Here is a 15,764-nt window from a genome sequence, read left to right as displayed (position 1 = left end):
CAGGAGGGCAGCAAACAGGCATCCGTGGTGAAGTGGGTCAGAATCACCTGATGCAGTAGAATACAGCCTCTAACCTCCCCTTCTTGGGTTGCCAAGGCACAAAGTCATCTTGCATTAATTTCCAGAGAGAAAGAGCCCACACAGACTTCTCCTTGGACCTGCTTTTGAGTCAGGAGCCCCGGGGAGTCAGAGGGGTGGAGGCTGATGGCGGGAAGTAAGGGAGGGTCTTTAGGGGACCAGAGAGTTGGAGGGGGGAGCAAGGAATTCTGAATAGTCCAAGTTGACGATGCCAGATGTAGCTCAATTTTTTTTTTTTTTTCTTTTAAAGGACTATTACGGGTTTCCTTTCCAAAGTGGAACTGCAGGGATGGAAAATGAATTTCAGTTGCTATGGAAATTGGAGTTGGCTGGAGCCTGCAGGAACAGCAGCTGGAGTAGAACAAGTGGCCAGGAGACTGGCCCTGTGACAGAGGGGCTTCCGGCTGGGGGTAAGACAACAACAGGCTTCAGGAGAGGAGAGAGGAGACAGGGACCATGTCTCCAGATCCTGAAGCCTAGGAGTTCTGCAGACATGTGGAGTGACGTGTGTGTGTGTGTGTGTGTGTGTGTGTGTGTGTTGCATGTGCATCCCCACAGGCCAAAAATGACCAAGAAGCAAAATAAATCACTGCCTGAGAAAGAACAGAGTTTCACCAGGAGACTCTGAGGTCAAGAAAGCCGGAAAACAGTTGAATGACCAAAGAGAAGAGGCCTGCTATTTCAAAGACTTCCAGGGGGTGAGGAAATGCCTGAGCAGGGACTGGCCCTCTAACTCTGTGCTCCCTCACCTTTTGTCCTCACACAACTCCTCAAACTGAAACTGATGTGGGCCAGCAAAATCCCCTTGGGGTTGGTTAAGGCTGTGGGGGTGGGCAAGCTGGCTGTTCTGTTTCATCTGCATTTCTGGGGGACTGTTTCTGTTCCAGGTAGAAAGTCCGCATGACCTCGGGGAAGCTTCGAAGGGGTCTCAGTGCTCTCAGCATCACATGCTGGACAGATGCTTTGATTTGGCTTATGTTGACTTCAGGCCTTTGTGGGATCCCTCAGCAGGGCCCACCTGGGGGACTATTATGCTATTCTCACTCTTAGCCCAGTAAGAGGACCTGCCCAGCCACTTTCCTCCCATCATGGTGGGGGTGAGTGGACGGGGGACCTCACACTGATGAAGGGACTCGAAATTAGGCCCTTGACACTATATAATTCTATCACTGTCTACGTATGTTGCCCCTGAGAAACACTGAGAGGACCATACAGTTTAAGGTGACCACCAGTCTGGTACCTTGTTTTGTATTTCTTCATTTTTCAATATATCAAGATCCTCAAAAAGTGGAAAGATGCATCAAAGAAGAATACTTGGGAATAAATACAACCAAGGAGGCAAAAGACTGATACACAGAAAATTGTAAAATGTTGCTGAAAGAAATGAAAGAAGATACAAATAAAAGGAAAGACATCCTGTGTTCATAGAGAGGGAAGCTCAACATTAAGATGTCAATATTACACAAAGCGATCTATAGAGTCAATGCAATTTCTACCAAAATGCCAAGGATGCTTTTTTCAGAAATAGAGAAATCCATACAGAAATTCATACTGAATCTCAAGAAACCCCAAATAGCCAAAAACAATCTTGAAAAAGAAGAGCAAAGCAGGAGGACACAAACTTTCTGATTTCAAAGCTTACAACAAAACAAAGTAATCAGAACATTGTACTACTGGTATACAAGCAGACATTTAGACCGACATAATAGAATAGAGAGCCTAGAAGTCAACTCTCACATGTATGGCTGAATTATTTTCAATAGGGGGCCAAAAATATTCAATGAGGAAAGGCTAGTCTTTTCAACAAATGGTGCCGGGAGAACTGGATAGCTACTTTACATTGTATACAAAAATTATCTAAGATGGATGAAAGACTTAAACATAAAATCTAAAACTATAAACAGATTGAACAAAAGCCTCATGATATTGGATTTGATTATTTCTTGGAGATGATACCAAAAGTATAGACAACAAAAGAAAAAATAGACAAACAGCTTCATCAAAATTAAAAACTTCTGTGTATCAAAGGACACTATCAACGTAGTGAAATGATGGGATGGGAGAAAATACTTACAAATCATATATCTGACAAGAGATAAATACCAGAATATATAGAGAACTTCTACAACTCAATGGCAAAAAAGCACAAAAAACAAAAACATAAAACTCAACCTGATTTAAAAATGAGCAAAGAACTTAACAGACATTTCTCCAAAGAAGTTAGACAAATGGGAGCACCTCGGTGACTCAGTGGGTTAAGTGTCTGCCTTTGGCTCAGGTCATGATCCCAGGGTCCTGTGATTAAGTTCCACGTCCAGTTCTCTGCTCAGCCGAGAGCTTGCTTTTCCCTCTCCCTCTGCCTGCCACTCTGCCTAGTTGTGCGTGCTCTCTCTCTGTCAAATAAATAAATAAAATCTTTTTAAAAAGGGTGCCTGGATGGTTCAGTCAGTTAAGCATCTGCCTTCAGCTCAGGTCATGATCCCGGGGTCCTGGGATGGAGCCCCATATGGGGCTCCCTGCTCAGTGGGGAGCCTGCTTCTCCCTCTTCCTCTGCTGCTCCCCCTGTTTGTTCTCTCTCCTGCTCTTTGTCAAATAAATAAATAAAACCTTTTTAAAAAAAAAATATTAGGGGCGCCTGGGGGCTCAACGGATTCAAGTCTCTGCCTTCGGCTCGGGTTGTGATCCTGGGGTCCTGGAATCGAGCCCCGCGTGGGGCTCTCTGCTCTGCAGGGAGCCTGCTTCCTCCTCTCCCTCTGCCTGCTTCTTTGCCTACTTGTGATCTCTGTCTGTCAAATAAATAAATAAAATCTTAAAAAAAAAAATCTTAAAAAGAAAGAAGATACACAAATGGTCAATAAGCACATGAAAACATGCTCATGATCTCAGTCATCAGGAAAACGGAAATGAAAACCACATTGAGATCCTATTAGAATGCCTATTATCAACAAAACAAAACAAAACCAGAAAGTAGCAAATTTGACAAGGATGTGGAGAAATAGAAACCTTTGTGCATTGCTGGTGGGAACGTAAAATGGTACAAACACTGTGGAAATGCTATGGCAATTTCCCCCCAAATAAAATAATTACCTTATGATCCAGCAATTTCACTCTAGATATATTCCCAAAAGAACTGAAGGCAGGAATATTTGCATCCTCATCACAGTATTATTCACCATGGCCAAAACGTGGGAGCAACCCAAGTGTCCACGGACAGAGAAATGTATAAACCAGATGCCACATAAGCATACAATAGGAGACTATTCTGTCTTTACAAAGGAGGACATTCTGGGGCGCCTGGGTGGCTCAGTGGGTTAAGCCGCTGCCTTCGGCTCAGGTCATGATCTCAGGGTGCTGGGATCGAGTCCCGCATCGGGCTCTCTGCTCAGCGGGGAGCCTGCTTCCCTCTGTCTCTCTCTGCCTGCCTCTCCATCTACTTGTGATTTCTCTCTGTCAAATAAATAAATAAATAAAATCTTTAAACAAAAACAAAAACAAAACAAAAAACAAAGGAGGACATTCTGACACCTGCTACAAACATGGATGAACCTTAGAGACATCATACCCAGCGAAGGAAGCCTGTCACAGAAGAAGAAATACCGCACAATACCGTGGGTACAGGGTACCTAGGGCGCCGTCAAAATCGTAGAGACAGGAAGGAGAGAGATGGGTGTCCGAGGCTGACGGAAGGAGGGATCAGGGAGGAAATGAAAACTAAGGCAACAGTTAAACTCATTGTTTCATGAGTTTCGGAAGACGAAAAAGCTCTAGAGATGGGTGGTGGCTATGGTTGGTTCTACAGACGTGTAAAGGTACTTGATGTCACCGAACTGTACATTTTAAAATGGTTAAAATGGGGGCACCTGCGTGGCTCAGTGGGTTAAGCCGCTGCCTTCGGCTCAGGTCATGATCTCAGGGTCCTGGGATCGAGTCCCGCATCGGGCTCTCCGCTCAGCAGGGAGCCTGCTACCTCCTCTCTCTCTGCCTGCCTCTCTGCCTACTTGTGATCTCTCTCTGTCAAATAAATAAATAAAATCTTAAAAAAAAAATGGTTAAAATGGCCAAGTTTGTGTCATGTATATTTTTGCATAATTAATATATATATTAACCCCCTTCCCTGCTGTGATATGATGAGTGTACACACACACACACACACACACACACACAAACACACACACGACCCCAGGTCAGCCTCTCGACCTCTGAGAAGTTCTGCCCTCACAGGCTGTCTGTCCAGTTAAGCCCAGTCAGCACCCAGGGTATGTCCTTCCCCCTACGCCCTTTGTCTTGTCGAAACTTACAGAGGTGCAAGTAAGACCACAAGCTGGCGTGGGGAGCCCCTCGTGGGCAGGCGGGACAGAAAGACGGACGGAGATGAGGACTGCTCAGGGAGGACCGTCCCCTTGCTCCCAGGCACGGTCTAAAGGGATAAGGGCTATGAGGCAAGACTGGGTACAGGGGCCCCTCCGTCAGCTGACAGGAAGAGAGGGGACTTCGTGCCTGGCTGTCGGGTGGTGTCACAGAGGAAGTGGTGCTTTAGGGGGCTTGAAAGGAATGAGGATGTGTGTCTGTGTGAATTGGCAGAGGGCATGTCAGATGGGTCGTCTGTCTGTCTGGTATGTGCTGTGACTGAGAGACAGAAGGTGGGAGACGATGCTGGTTCACCAGGAAGAGGAGGTAACGGGGGAGATGGGGGGCCAGGTACTGGAATCTAGGTCACACAGCGCCGTGGTCTTGAAAGGTGAGCATTGGGAAGGCATATTTAGCCTCGGTGTGTAACCTCCGGGGGCCGATCCAGAAGGAATGTGAATGCCAAGCTAACAAGAACAACAAGGTCTGCGCACAGAGGACTTACTAGGCGCCTCTTACTCAATAACCTCACGTGCTAGGTAACAGCATTAGCTCCAGTCTCTGCTGAGAGCGCGGAGGCCCCACCGGCTCAGGGCCTTGCCAAGAGCCCGCCCAGGGCCAGTCAGCGGGAGAACTGGGGCCAGGAACCCAGATCTACGTGGGACTTGAACTCTCATACATACAGGAAATGGCCGCAGGAGCTGGTTACAAAACACAAATTGCAAGAGTGCCTGGGTGGCTCAGTTGGCTAAGCATTCCTCCTCCTTAGGCTCAGGTTAAGATCTCCTGGTGTGGGGGTGGGGGAGCAGGGGTAGCATTGGGCATGGGCGTCCCTGCTCAGCAGGGAGTCTGCTTCTCCCACTTGCATGCTCCCCCCCTCAATAAATAAATAAAATCTTAAAAAAATCCAAACTCACAAATTCCATTCCCAGGGGCCAGAGATAGAATGATCTGAGCAACAAGATAAGGCAGTATTGGATTATAACCCGGAGTACAAAGTAAAACCCATGGGTCCCTGCTATTATTTAAAACAAAACAAAACAAACAAACAAAAAACAAAAAAAGAGAAATGAATAAATGGGAGAAAAGAGTCAAATTACCCGTGCAGAAAAGTTCCAAAAAAGGGCTGTAGATACACTGCCCAAAGAAGGGAGAACAGAATTCCTCAGTCCCTCAAGCGTGCGCTGGGTGTAAGGACTGCCTTCCAAGAGAACAATATGGAACAGGATGGAACGGGACACATGACAGTGAAGACCCCTGACACACACTACCTCAGTTGGATGATTGAGCTTAGGGTCAACAGCGGTAGGTTGTGGTGACATTGGGGGTGCCCGCCATGATGTGACGAAAATGGCTCTTTACCTCTTGAGGCTTTCTTCTCCAAACCCCATGAACTCCAGTCCCATTCTGAGAAAACCATCAGGCAGATTCCACCAGAGGGGTATTCTACCACATACCTGCCCAGTCCTCCTCAAAACTGGGAAGGTCATCAGAAACAAGGAAAATCCGCTCCATCGTCACAGCCAGCAAATACATAAGATGTTGTGACAAGGAAACAGGATACCAGATTCTGGCAGAGGTCTTGGCAAGGAGAAAGGACAGGAGGTAAACACCGAGAAAATCTGAATAAACTATGCACTTCAGTTACTAAGAACGTATTAATATTGGTTTGTTCACTGTAACAAACGTACCATAGCGTTCATCTATGAACCATAGTGTTCATCTCAGTAATGGGGGTACTGGGCGTGGGGTATATGGGAACTCTCTGGGATATCATCTCGGTTTTTCTGTCCATCTAAACTGGTCTGAAAAGGTCTATTAAGAAATGGGTGTGCCTGGGTGGCTTAGTCGGTTAAGCATCTGCCTTAAACTCAGGTCACGATCCCAGGGTCCTGGGATCGAGTCTCCTGTAGGGCTCCCTGCGGGAGCCTGCTTCTCCCTCTCCTCCTTGTTCCTGTGCTTTCTTTCACTATTTCTGTCTCTCTCTCAAAAAAATAAAATAAAATAAAACAAAATAAAATCCAATCCCCAGGCTGACGCTCAGAAGCCGTGGCCCTCTGATGTGGCTTTGCGCAAGTCTATCAGAGCTGTGAATGAAGCAGGCCCCCTTCCCTGCCTGTTGACCAACCCGAGAGAAGCCGCAGATAGAGTGATATCTTCAGGGTTGGCGAAATCGTTCACACCAAGGACACTGTATGCCTCTCCTCCATCGGACTCCCTGAGGCTAGGGATGGCTCTTCTCTCATCAGACTGGTAGCCTTCCTAGTATAAGAACTAGATCTCGGGGCGCCTGGGTGGCTCAGTGGGTTAAGCTGCTGCCTTCGGCTCAGGTCATGATCTCAGAGTCCTGGGATCGAGTCCCGCATCGGGCTCTCTGCTCATCGGAGAGCCTGCTTCCCTCTCTCTCTCTCTGCCTGTCTCTCCATCTACTTGTGATTTCTCTCTGTCAAATAAATAAATAAAATCTTTAAAAAAAAAAAAAAAAAAAAAAAGAACTAGATCTCCACTCTCAGACTGGGCAGGGCGGCTTCCCCTGAGGGTAGGGCCCAGTTTTCCTCTGGAGGATCTGAAGAAGGCCTCCCGCAGTGGCCCCAGGTGCCACGAATTCTCTGTATGCATTTTGTCTCCCTTTTCGGGAAGTCAAGATTCTTCAGCCAGGAGGGAGGAAAGGCCCTGGACAAAAACGTACTTTTTTTTTTTTTAAGATTTTATTTATTTGTCAGGGCGCCTGGGTGGCTCAGTGGGTTAAGCCGCTGCCTTGGGCTCAGGTCATGATCTCGGGGTCCTGGGATTGAGTCCCACATCGGGCTCTCTGCTCTGCAGGGAGCCTGCTTCCTCCTCTCTCTCTCTGTCTGCCTCTCTGCCTACTTGTGATCTCTCTCTGTCAAATAAATAAATAAAAATCTTTAAAAAATAAAAAAAAAATAAAAAAATTAAAAAAAAGATTTTATTTATTTGTCAAAGAGAGAGTGTGTGCGAGTGAGAGAGCGCACAAGCAGAGAGAGAGGGAAAAGCTGACTTGCCGCCGAGCAGGGAGCCCCATGTGGGGCTTGATCCCAGGACCCCGGGTCCATGACCCGAACTGAAGGCAGATGCCTAACAGACTGAGCCACACCAGGTGTCCCAAAATGTACATTTCTGAAAGCCGGCGAAAATAGGTCTCCCAACGCTCAGAGGAGCATAACCAAAGCTCGTAACAGCAAACTCAATGATCTCTTGGGTTTGGTGCTCTAGCTGCCTTTCCAGGACCCATCGAGCCTCAGGCATGGACAAGTGATAACAGTACCAACAGTGTAACATGATGATCCTGCCAATTCTAGAACAGAGCTCCCAGAGAGCCGCTTCTCCGCTGCAAGAGGTTATTACTGGCAGGTATACAGCAAGTCACCGCCAAATGTGGGGAGTGCGTATCAGCGGAATCCACACACAGTATCTGTAATTACTGATCTGCGAAAGTTCTTAAGACAGGACAGGATGCGCCTCTGGACAAAGCAGGAAGAGCAAGGTCTGGAAATCAAATCAAGACTTGACAATGAGAAGGAAAAAAAAAAGGCGAATTGTATTAACATAAGCCGAGGAAATATTAGGTAGACAGAGATGGTCAAGCGTGAGGAGCTCAGCAAAAATGATACAAAAGAGAAGTCTTTAGAGTCTATCTTATCTCCCATTGTCCAGAGCATCGGGATTTCTGGAAACTCTTGAGCGTTACAGACAGCTCAGAGGGCCAGAGCCGCCTGGAATCCCCTCTTGATAAGGATCATTTAAAAAAATATTTTATTTGATAAAGACGGTGAGAGGGAGAGAGATCATGGACACGGGGGAAGGGTAGAGGGAGAAGCAGGCTCTCCTCTGAGGAAGGAGCCAAATGCAAGACTCGATCCCAGGACCCTGGGATCATGACCCCAGCCGAAGGCAGACACTTAAACCGACTGAGCCACCCAGGCGCCTTCCTGATAAGGATCTTAAGGTTGGTCCCAGGAGCAGTAGGAAGGCAAAGATTTGGTCACTGATTTCAGTCACGTCCACCATGAGCACAAGGATGAGGGGACTAAGGTCAGCACGGCTGCCACCATGGACCTATCATTCAGCGGATACAAGTCCCTTGGACTGTCCTGGCTATTAAACTCATTCCTCTTGCTTACCTCGTCTTGGGCCTGTGAATACCAACCTTCTCACTAGAATTTGGCTTCCTATGCGGGCTTCCCTACCGATGAAAGAATGTGCTGACAGGCTGACATAAAGTTTCAAGGCTGCCTCGCAGTGCTTGTCCTATTGTGATTTAATATATTTGTGGTCTGGCTTCCCTACCAGGCTCCTGTGAATTTGGTTAGTGTGTCCCTTTTGGCCTGATTAGCTCCATCTCTGGCCTGCAAAGAAAGAGCCTGACCAGCCTCCCACTTCCGCCCCCCACCCCATGATGCTGGCCCTGGGGGGGCTTTCTCTGAGTGACAGTCTCCCTCTGGACAACACTATCTAGCTTCTCTCTGCCTCACCCATCACCCCAATCACAGCCATCCACTCTAAGCCCAGAATGAACTGTAGGGGCCCTTAAAAAAAACAAAAAAAGGGTAGAACAACAAAAACAACTTTGGAAGTTCTGGGACACACAAGAAAAAGGAAGAAAGGGGCCCTCTGCTTGGGGGGAGATGCCGAGAACACACGAGGGTAGAAGCAGAAGGAACTGGCAATATTTAACCCGAACAGGGAAGATCTGGGAGGGCCAGCAGGTTCTCTGTCATCAGACAGCTGAAGTCCTGCAGGGACAAAAAGGGGACAGATTTGTTCTCTGAGGCTCCAGAAGAAAGTATGACAATCAAGGGGCGGTCGACTCAGGGAGACAGATTTCAGCTGGGTGAGAAGGAGGAACCTCTTACGGGAGGCTTCCTCTCCCATCGGTAAGCCAAAATAATAATTTCACTTTATTTTTTCTTTTTTTTCCTCTGTCACATTTGTGAGAAGCAGTGTCATCCTGCCATTAAGAACACAAACTGTGGGTGGCCTGGGAAGCTCGGTTGGGATGGCTCAGGTTGGAACCCTGGGATGGAGCCCCGCATCCTTGGGGCTCCCTGCTCAGCGGGGAGCCTGCTGCTCCCTCTCCCTCTGCCCCTCCCCCCAGCTCATGCTTGAGTGTGCTCGTACCCTCTCAAATAAATAAATAAAATCTTTTAAAAAAAAAAGTGGAGCAGGACAATCGGGGTTTACTTTCCAGTTCTGTCACTTACTGGCTATGTAACTTTGGGCAAGTTACTGAACTTCCCTATGCCTGTTTTCTCAGCTAATAATAGTACCTGCGTCAAGTAAGACTGAACCCATGCAACTGTGGTGAGAAGTAATTAAATTATGCATTTCCAGGGGCTTCAAATAACGTCAAGTGCCTAGTAAGTGCTCAGTAAACTGCCACTATCATTTTTATCATATTTTTCTTTAAGTAGATGCATTATGCAAATGTATTTTATCTTTTTTTTTTAAGATTTTGTTTATTTATTTATTTGACAGACAGAGATCACAAGTAGGCAGAGAGGCAGGCAGAGAGAGAGGAGGAAGCAGGTTCCCTGCCGAGCAGAGAGCCCGATGTGGGGCTCGATCCCAGGACTCTGGGATCATGACCTGAGCTGAAGGCAGAGGCTTTAACCCACTGAGCCACCCAGGCGCCCCGTATTTTATCCATTTTTAAAAAGATTTTTATTTATTTTATTTGACAGATAGAGATCACAAGCAGGCAGAGAGGCAGGCAGAGAGAGAGGGAGGAGGAAGCAGGCTACCTGCTGAGCAGAGAGCCCGATGCGGGGCTCGATCCCCGGACCCTGGGATCATGACCCGAGCCGAAGGCAGAGGCCTTAACCCACTGAGCCACCTAGGCACCCCTATTTTATCTTTTTTTAAAGATTTTATTTATGTATTTGAGAAAGACAGCATGAGAGGGGGAGGGGCAGAGGGAGAGAGAGAAGCAGACTCTCCGCTGAGCAGGGAGCCCCAAGGATGTGGTGCTCGATCCCAGGACCCCCAGAACATGACCTGAGCCGATGGCAGATGCTTAACCGACTGAGTCACCTGGGCACCCTTGTATATGTATTTTAAAGAAAATACCTTATATTACAACTGTGAATGTGGAGCCAGAAACACTTGCCCTGTATAGGTGGAAACTGTATGAATAAACAAAACAGTGTTCTTAAATTTTAGCTGACCGCTCTTGTCTGTTCAGTGCCCAGAATTTGAGGACTTCTGTCTTTTCCATAAGAGAGACAAGCCAGTCTAGTCCTTCACTAGACCTCTTTTGTTGACGGTAGTCAGAAGAGAGTCTGGCAAGTTCCAGGAAGTACCAGGCCAGTGTGGCTGGGGCTCCTGGGCTGGGGAGAGACAGCAGCAGGGCACGAGCACAGAGACAGTTTACAAAGCGAACACTTTTCCTAGTCTGAGACTTCATGTCCTTTAGCTCCGTGACTTCATGCCATGCCAGATCATCTCAAGAGGTCCCCAGGGGTATGCGGTGCATGCTTAAAAAACCCAAATCAGAAAACACTTTGTAGGGCACCTGTGCTCATCAGTGCTCCTCTGAGGCCACCTGCAGAGAGTTTCCAGTTGCACCCTTTCCCTCTGAAGGCATTTTCTGGCGGAGAGGGGGGTGGGTGGGAGGTGCGGTGGACCGCGGACAGAGTACAGAAGTGGGGAGGCCTTGAGGAGGCAGGGAAATACCCCCAGCTCCCTAGCCTCTTCAGGGGACACACAACCTCTCCAAGGGTTTCCTGGCGAGACTGAGCCACTGTGCTGGTGCTAACTCACTTACCAACACATCCTTCATTGGTTTTCCTCCTTTCCCAGGGGCCACAGCACTCTCTCTGGGCTCTCTGGGATCACTTCCCCGGTGAAGTCCTGACACTCCAATTTTTTTTTTTTTTAGACTTTTCAAATTTATTTATTTGACAGAGAGAGAGAGAGATCACAAGTAGGCCTAGAGAATTGGGAAGCCGACTCCACGATGAGCAGAGAGCCCGATGCGGGGCTCTATCTCAGGACCCTGAGATCATGACATGAGCCCAAGGCAAAGGCCTAACCCAATGAGCCACCCAGGTGCCCCCTGACACCCAAATTCTTGTCTCATGATCTGGGTTTGGGGAAGTCCCAACTAGGTATAGTTCAAACTTCTAGCAATGGAATGAGTTACCCAGTGAGTGATTTCCATTTTATTGGGGGAACTCAAGAAACAGCTGAGAACAGCAGATGGGGATTCATGGGTCAAGTAAAGATTTAGCTAGATAGACATTTAGTATTCTTATGGCCCTCAGGTCTCATGATTCTAGATAAACAGTCAGCAAACTATAGCCCATGGACCACAGCCTGTTTTTGTGCAACTATGAGCTGAGAATCGTCTTTATATTTTTAAAATTTTTTAAAAAAGATTTTATTTATTTAAGAAAGATAGAGAGTGTACAAGCAGGGGAAGGGGCAGAGGGAGATGGAGAAGCAGACTCCTCACTGAGCAAGGAGCCCCGGGATCTTGATCTGAGTTGTAAAGCAGACCCCTAACCAGGTGCCCTACATTTTTAAACGTTTTTTAAAAAATCAAAAGAATAATATATTGTGACCCACTAAAGTCATATGAAATCCAAATTTCAGTGTCCATAAATAAAGGTTTACATAAAGTTGTATTGGAACACATTCATTTCCATGCCTTCTAAGGCTGCTGTTCTTCTACAGCCACAGAGGTGAGAAGATGCCACCTGAAACCATATGGTCCACAAAGATCGAAATATTTCCTATCTGGCCCTTTATAGGAAAAGGTTTGCTGAGCCTTGCTTAAGATCGTTGTCCTTCAGGGATAAGAGGCAGACTGAGACTGGCTGCCCCATGGATGCGGAGACCCGTGCCAGACCTAGTATTCTCGGGCTCCTTTGGGTCAGACCTTCACACTTCCTTTTTCTACACTTTTGTGCCCACCCTCACTACTTATTCTGCCCCCGCAGGCAACTGGACTCGGTCATTGAGGCATTAATGGTTTTAGATCAGGACTATTTTTATTTTTAAAGGGCATGAAGACTTTTCTTCTCTACACTCCGTGCACTGTCCCAAGTAGTTTTACCCATGCTTTATGGCTTCTGCAGCACTTATTACGACTCCTCCTCAGGCCAAACCAAATCTCTAGCCCAGGACTATGTTCTAAGGTCTCGGATCAATACTCAGATGTCTGTTCAGCATTACATTAAGAGGGAGATACTAGAGGTCAGATTTGCTGCTTACCAGCTGTGTAACTTTGGATAAGGTATTTAACCACACAGGGCATCAATTTCATCTATGAGAGGGGGAAACCATCCAGCCCAGGCTGCCAGGACTACTGTGTTAATCGGATGAAATGAGAGCTGCCCACAAAAAACACAGTGCCACCTAGCCCCAGCCTCTGTCTCCAGCATATTATTATTATTATTATTATTATTGTCGCTGCAATTCTGTTCTCTTTGCCCACTACACTCCCTGCACACTGGCTCTCCTTGAGTTTCCCCACCTTGCCAAGCCATTGGTGACCTCTAGGCCTTTGCACATGCTACTTTCGCTGCCTGAAACACTTTTTCCTCATCCACCCACTCCATCCCTGGCCGCTTCCAACCTTTCTGACACCCAATCTAAGGGAGGCCCTTTCTGTACACCTCTGCACCTTGATTTTTTCATTGCACGTGGGGTGAAGTCTAACTGCAGTCAGTTCTCACTCTTCATAGCAGCTATGTTCTATAAAGTTGCCATGGATATGAAATTAGCAAATACGGAACCATTGCTCCCAGGGAAAAACCTAAAGTTAGGTTTCTGGGAGCCTCTGGTCATATTTTCATCAACAGATCAATACCTAACCTTGTGTTATGTGTGTTTCTATTTAAAGACACCTAATTTAATATACACTGTTGATTTAATCATATTGAACTCACAGCCAAAATCATGATGACTCATGCCTGAACACAGTTTATCAAATACATGTTTTCTCAGTAAGGTATATCACAACCTTCTTAGGCTTAGGAGCACTAGTCAGCACTTGAACGCAATGCTTGGGGGCAATTTCAAACAGAGAAATCACCAAAAGAAAAGAAGCGCACAAAAATGCATAAAACATGGCACAAAATAGACCCCAAAAGGGACACTTGCTTACAGTATGAGAGCTAACACCCGAAGGCAGAGCTTTGCCTTAAGTTAACCTCAGCTCCAGTTTCTGGCCACTCGGCTCATGTCCATGCATGACCACAAAAGCGCTGTGGATATCGATTTGAGGGTTACACGCACATTCTAGTGAGCAGGAGAATTCACATCTACAGAATCTGTGAAAGGTGAGGATCTACTGTACTTTTTCTCAGTTCTCTCATTCATGGGAGTGTGAATTTGCTGAGAGCCCATTGACCTCTCTGTCTTACTCACCATTTTAGGTCTAGCATCTGGGAAGCTGCCTGGCACATAGTAGGCTCTTAATAACGAATAGATCGTGAACAAATGAGCCAATTCAGTGAAAGTGCTTTGTTGTGACAAAGGCAGTGACAGCCATGGTTAATGGAAAATGCACCACAAGCTGCCCTGTGCTAAGTGTTTTCTCTACATTCTCTCAATGAGGGAAAACAGATTACTACTGCACATGGGCCCTAGAGTCAGACTGCCCAGAATCTGCGTAATTATATAACCCTGAGCATGTTCCTTGACCTTTCTGACACCCAGCTTCTTCTACCCAAATAGGGGTAATTACAGGACTCTCCCGTGGGCCACGATGGGAAGTCAAAATTGAAAATGCACAGAAAGCACTTAACGCAGCACCTGGACAGGTATACCCTCAGGAAACGTGACCTTTCATTGTTAATAATCCCCACAACAACTCTAAGAGGTTTATACCATCACACCCATTTTGCAGATGGGAAAACTGAAGCCAGGCATGGTTCCATGAATTCCTGAGCTAGCTCCGGGGACTCCCAGCCCATGCTGGTAACCACTTTGCCTGTTATGCAAATACATTATCATTTTTATTATCTACTGGGGGGGGCCTTACTCTGACTCCTCAGCTGCATTTACTAAAATGAGGGGGGGGTAGCTGAAGAGTTTTCTCTCACATTCCATATCAGTGTATTTCTGTTCCTGGCCCACTTCTGAGTTTAACCCTTTCAGAACCAGCCCAGTTGGTTTGTTATCTTGGCTTTGACAGCTCAAAGGCAGAGGTATTTCCTGCTTCAAAAGCAGGAAGGAGGAGGAGGAGAGGCGGGGAGTGGGGTGGGGAGGTATGAGAAGAAGAAGAATCAGCATTCAGGCTCTGTAACAAACGTTCTCGGGTTTTCTCCAACCTTACATCAAGGGTCCTCAAACTTAATGGCTAATTGCAATCTCCTGGGAAGCTTTTAAATATCCAAATGCCCAGGCCCCAACCCAGACCACTTACATTTGAGTCTGGGGGAGGAGGGGGGGGGGCGCTGGTGGTGATGGAACTGGAGGCACTAGCATTTTTTTAGCGCTCCCTAAGGGATCCCAACGTGCCGCCAAGTTTGAGAAGGGTGTCTGGCTCCCATCCGCACCGGGCTGCAAAGCTGGAGTCACTCTGGGCCTCAGCAACTCTTTTTCTCCTTTTCAGACTTGCCGTTCGGGGAATTCGGGCAGGCTTTCCCGAGGCAGAGGCTAAGCGGAGGACGTCTGTGTGCCGGCGACCTGCTGTTCTGCTCTGCCCCTAGGCCCAGCTTGGAGACCGCGGGGCTCCGGGTCCCCTTTAGGCAACGACACGTGTGGCCGCTCCGACTTCTCCGGTTCTGGGCGCGGACTGCGCGCGGGGCTCGGCAGCCGCCGCGCTGCCCACCCAGACCGCAGAGGCTCGAGGGAAACGCCCGAGGCTCAGGAATCCTACCTTGGCTGCCGCCGCTGCCCTCCAGTCCCCGGAATCCTGGGGCTCGGGTTCGCTCCGCCGCCCGGCTCCGCCGTGGCTTTCGCCCGCGCCCGAGCCCGAGCCCGAGCGGCGCCCACTAGAGCGCAGGCGCCACCTAGCGGGCGCGCGGAGGCGGCGCGGGGGCCGCGGCCAGGGGAGGTGGGAGCGAGCGCGGCCCGGGCGGAAATGCAGCCGGCCTGCCCACGTGGGCGGCGGTCCGGCTCGCCTGCGAGCCTCGCGCGCGCGCGCGCGCGGTGGCCCGCCGCCCCCGACCACCTTCCCTCCCCAGAGGGCGCTGGGACCCGAACTTGCTCAACTTCCTCGGGGGAGCACCGGCGGGCCAGCCAGGCCCTGGCTCCTGGTCTGGAAGCCATCCTGGGATTTTTCCTGGCTGCACCCAGGGGGATCTTTCTGTTCAGCCGGCAGCTTTCAGATTACCCCAGTTTGGAGCAGCCTCTTTCTGAAATAATGT

The 15,764-nt window shown here is 48.2% G+C and overlaps 1 protein-coding gene across 1 annotated transcript in view; it reads right to left on the bottom strand.

Moving 5' to 3' along the window:
- The window catches only part of CHD9 (chromodomain helicase DNA binding protein 9), a 226,035-nt gene extending 210,665 nt beyond the window's left edge, over positions 1 to 15,370 (bottom strand). Inside the window, exon 1 of the mRNA XM_045076062.1 lies at positions 15,275 to 15,370. The gene's annotated coding sequence lies outside the window, so the exon portion shown is untranslated. The remainder of the gene's footprint in view (positions 1 to 15,274) is intronic.
- Between the last annotated feature and the right edge of the window lie 394 nt (positions 15,371 to 15,764).

Source organism: Mustela putorius, unplaced genomic scaffold (genome assembly GCF_011764305.1).
Source record: "Mustela putorius furo isolate JIRA1106 unplaced genomic scaffold, ASM1176430v1.1 tig00000174_pilon_pilon_pilon, whole genome shotgun sequence".
Taxonomy (NCBI): Eukaryota; Metazoa; Chordata; class Mammalia; order Carnivora; family Mustelidae; genus Mustela; species Mustela putorius.
This window is presented reverse-complemented; position numbering and strand designations above follow the sequence as displayed.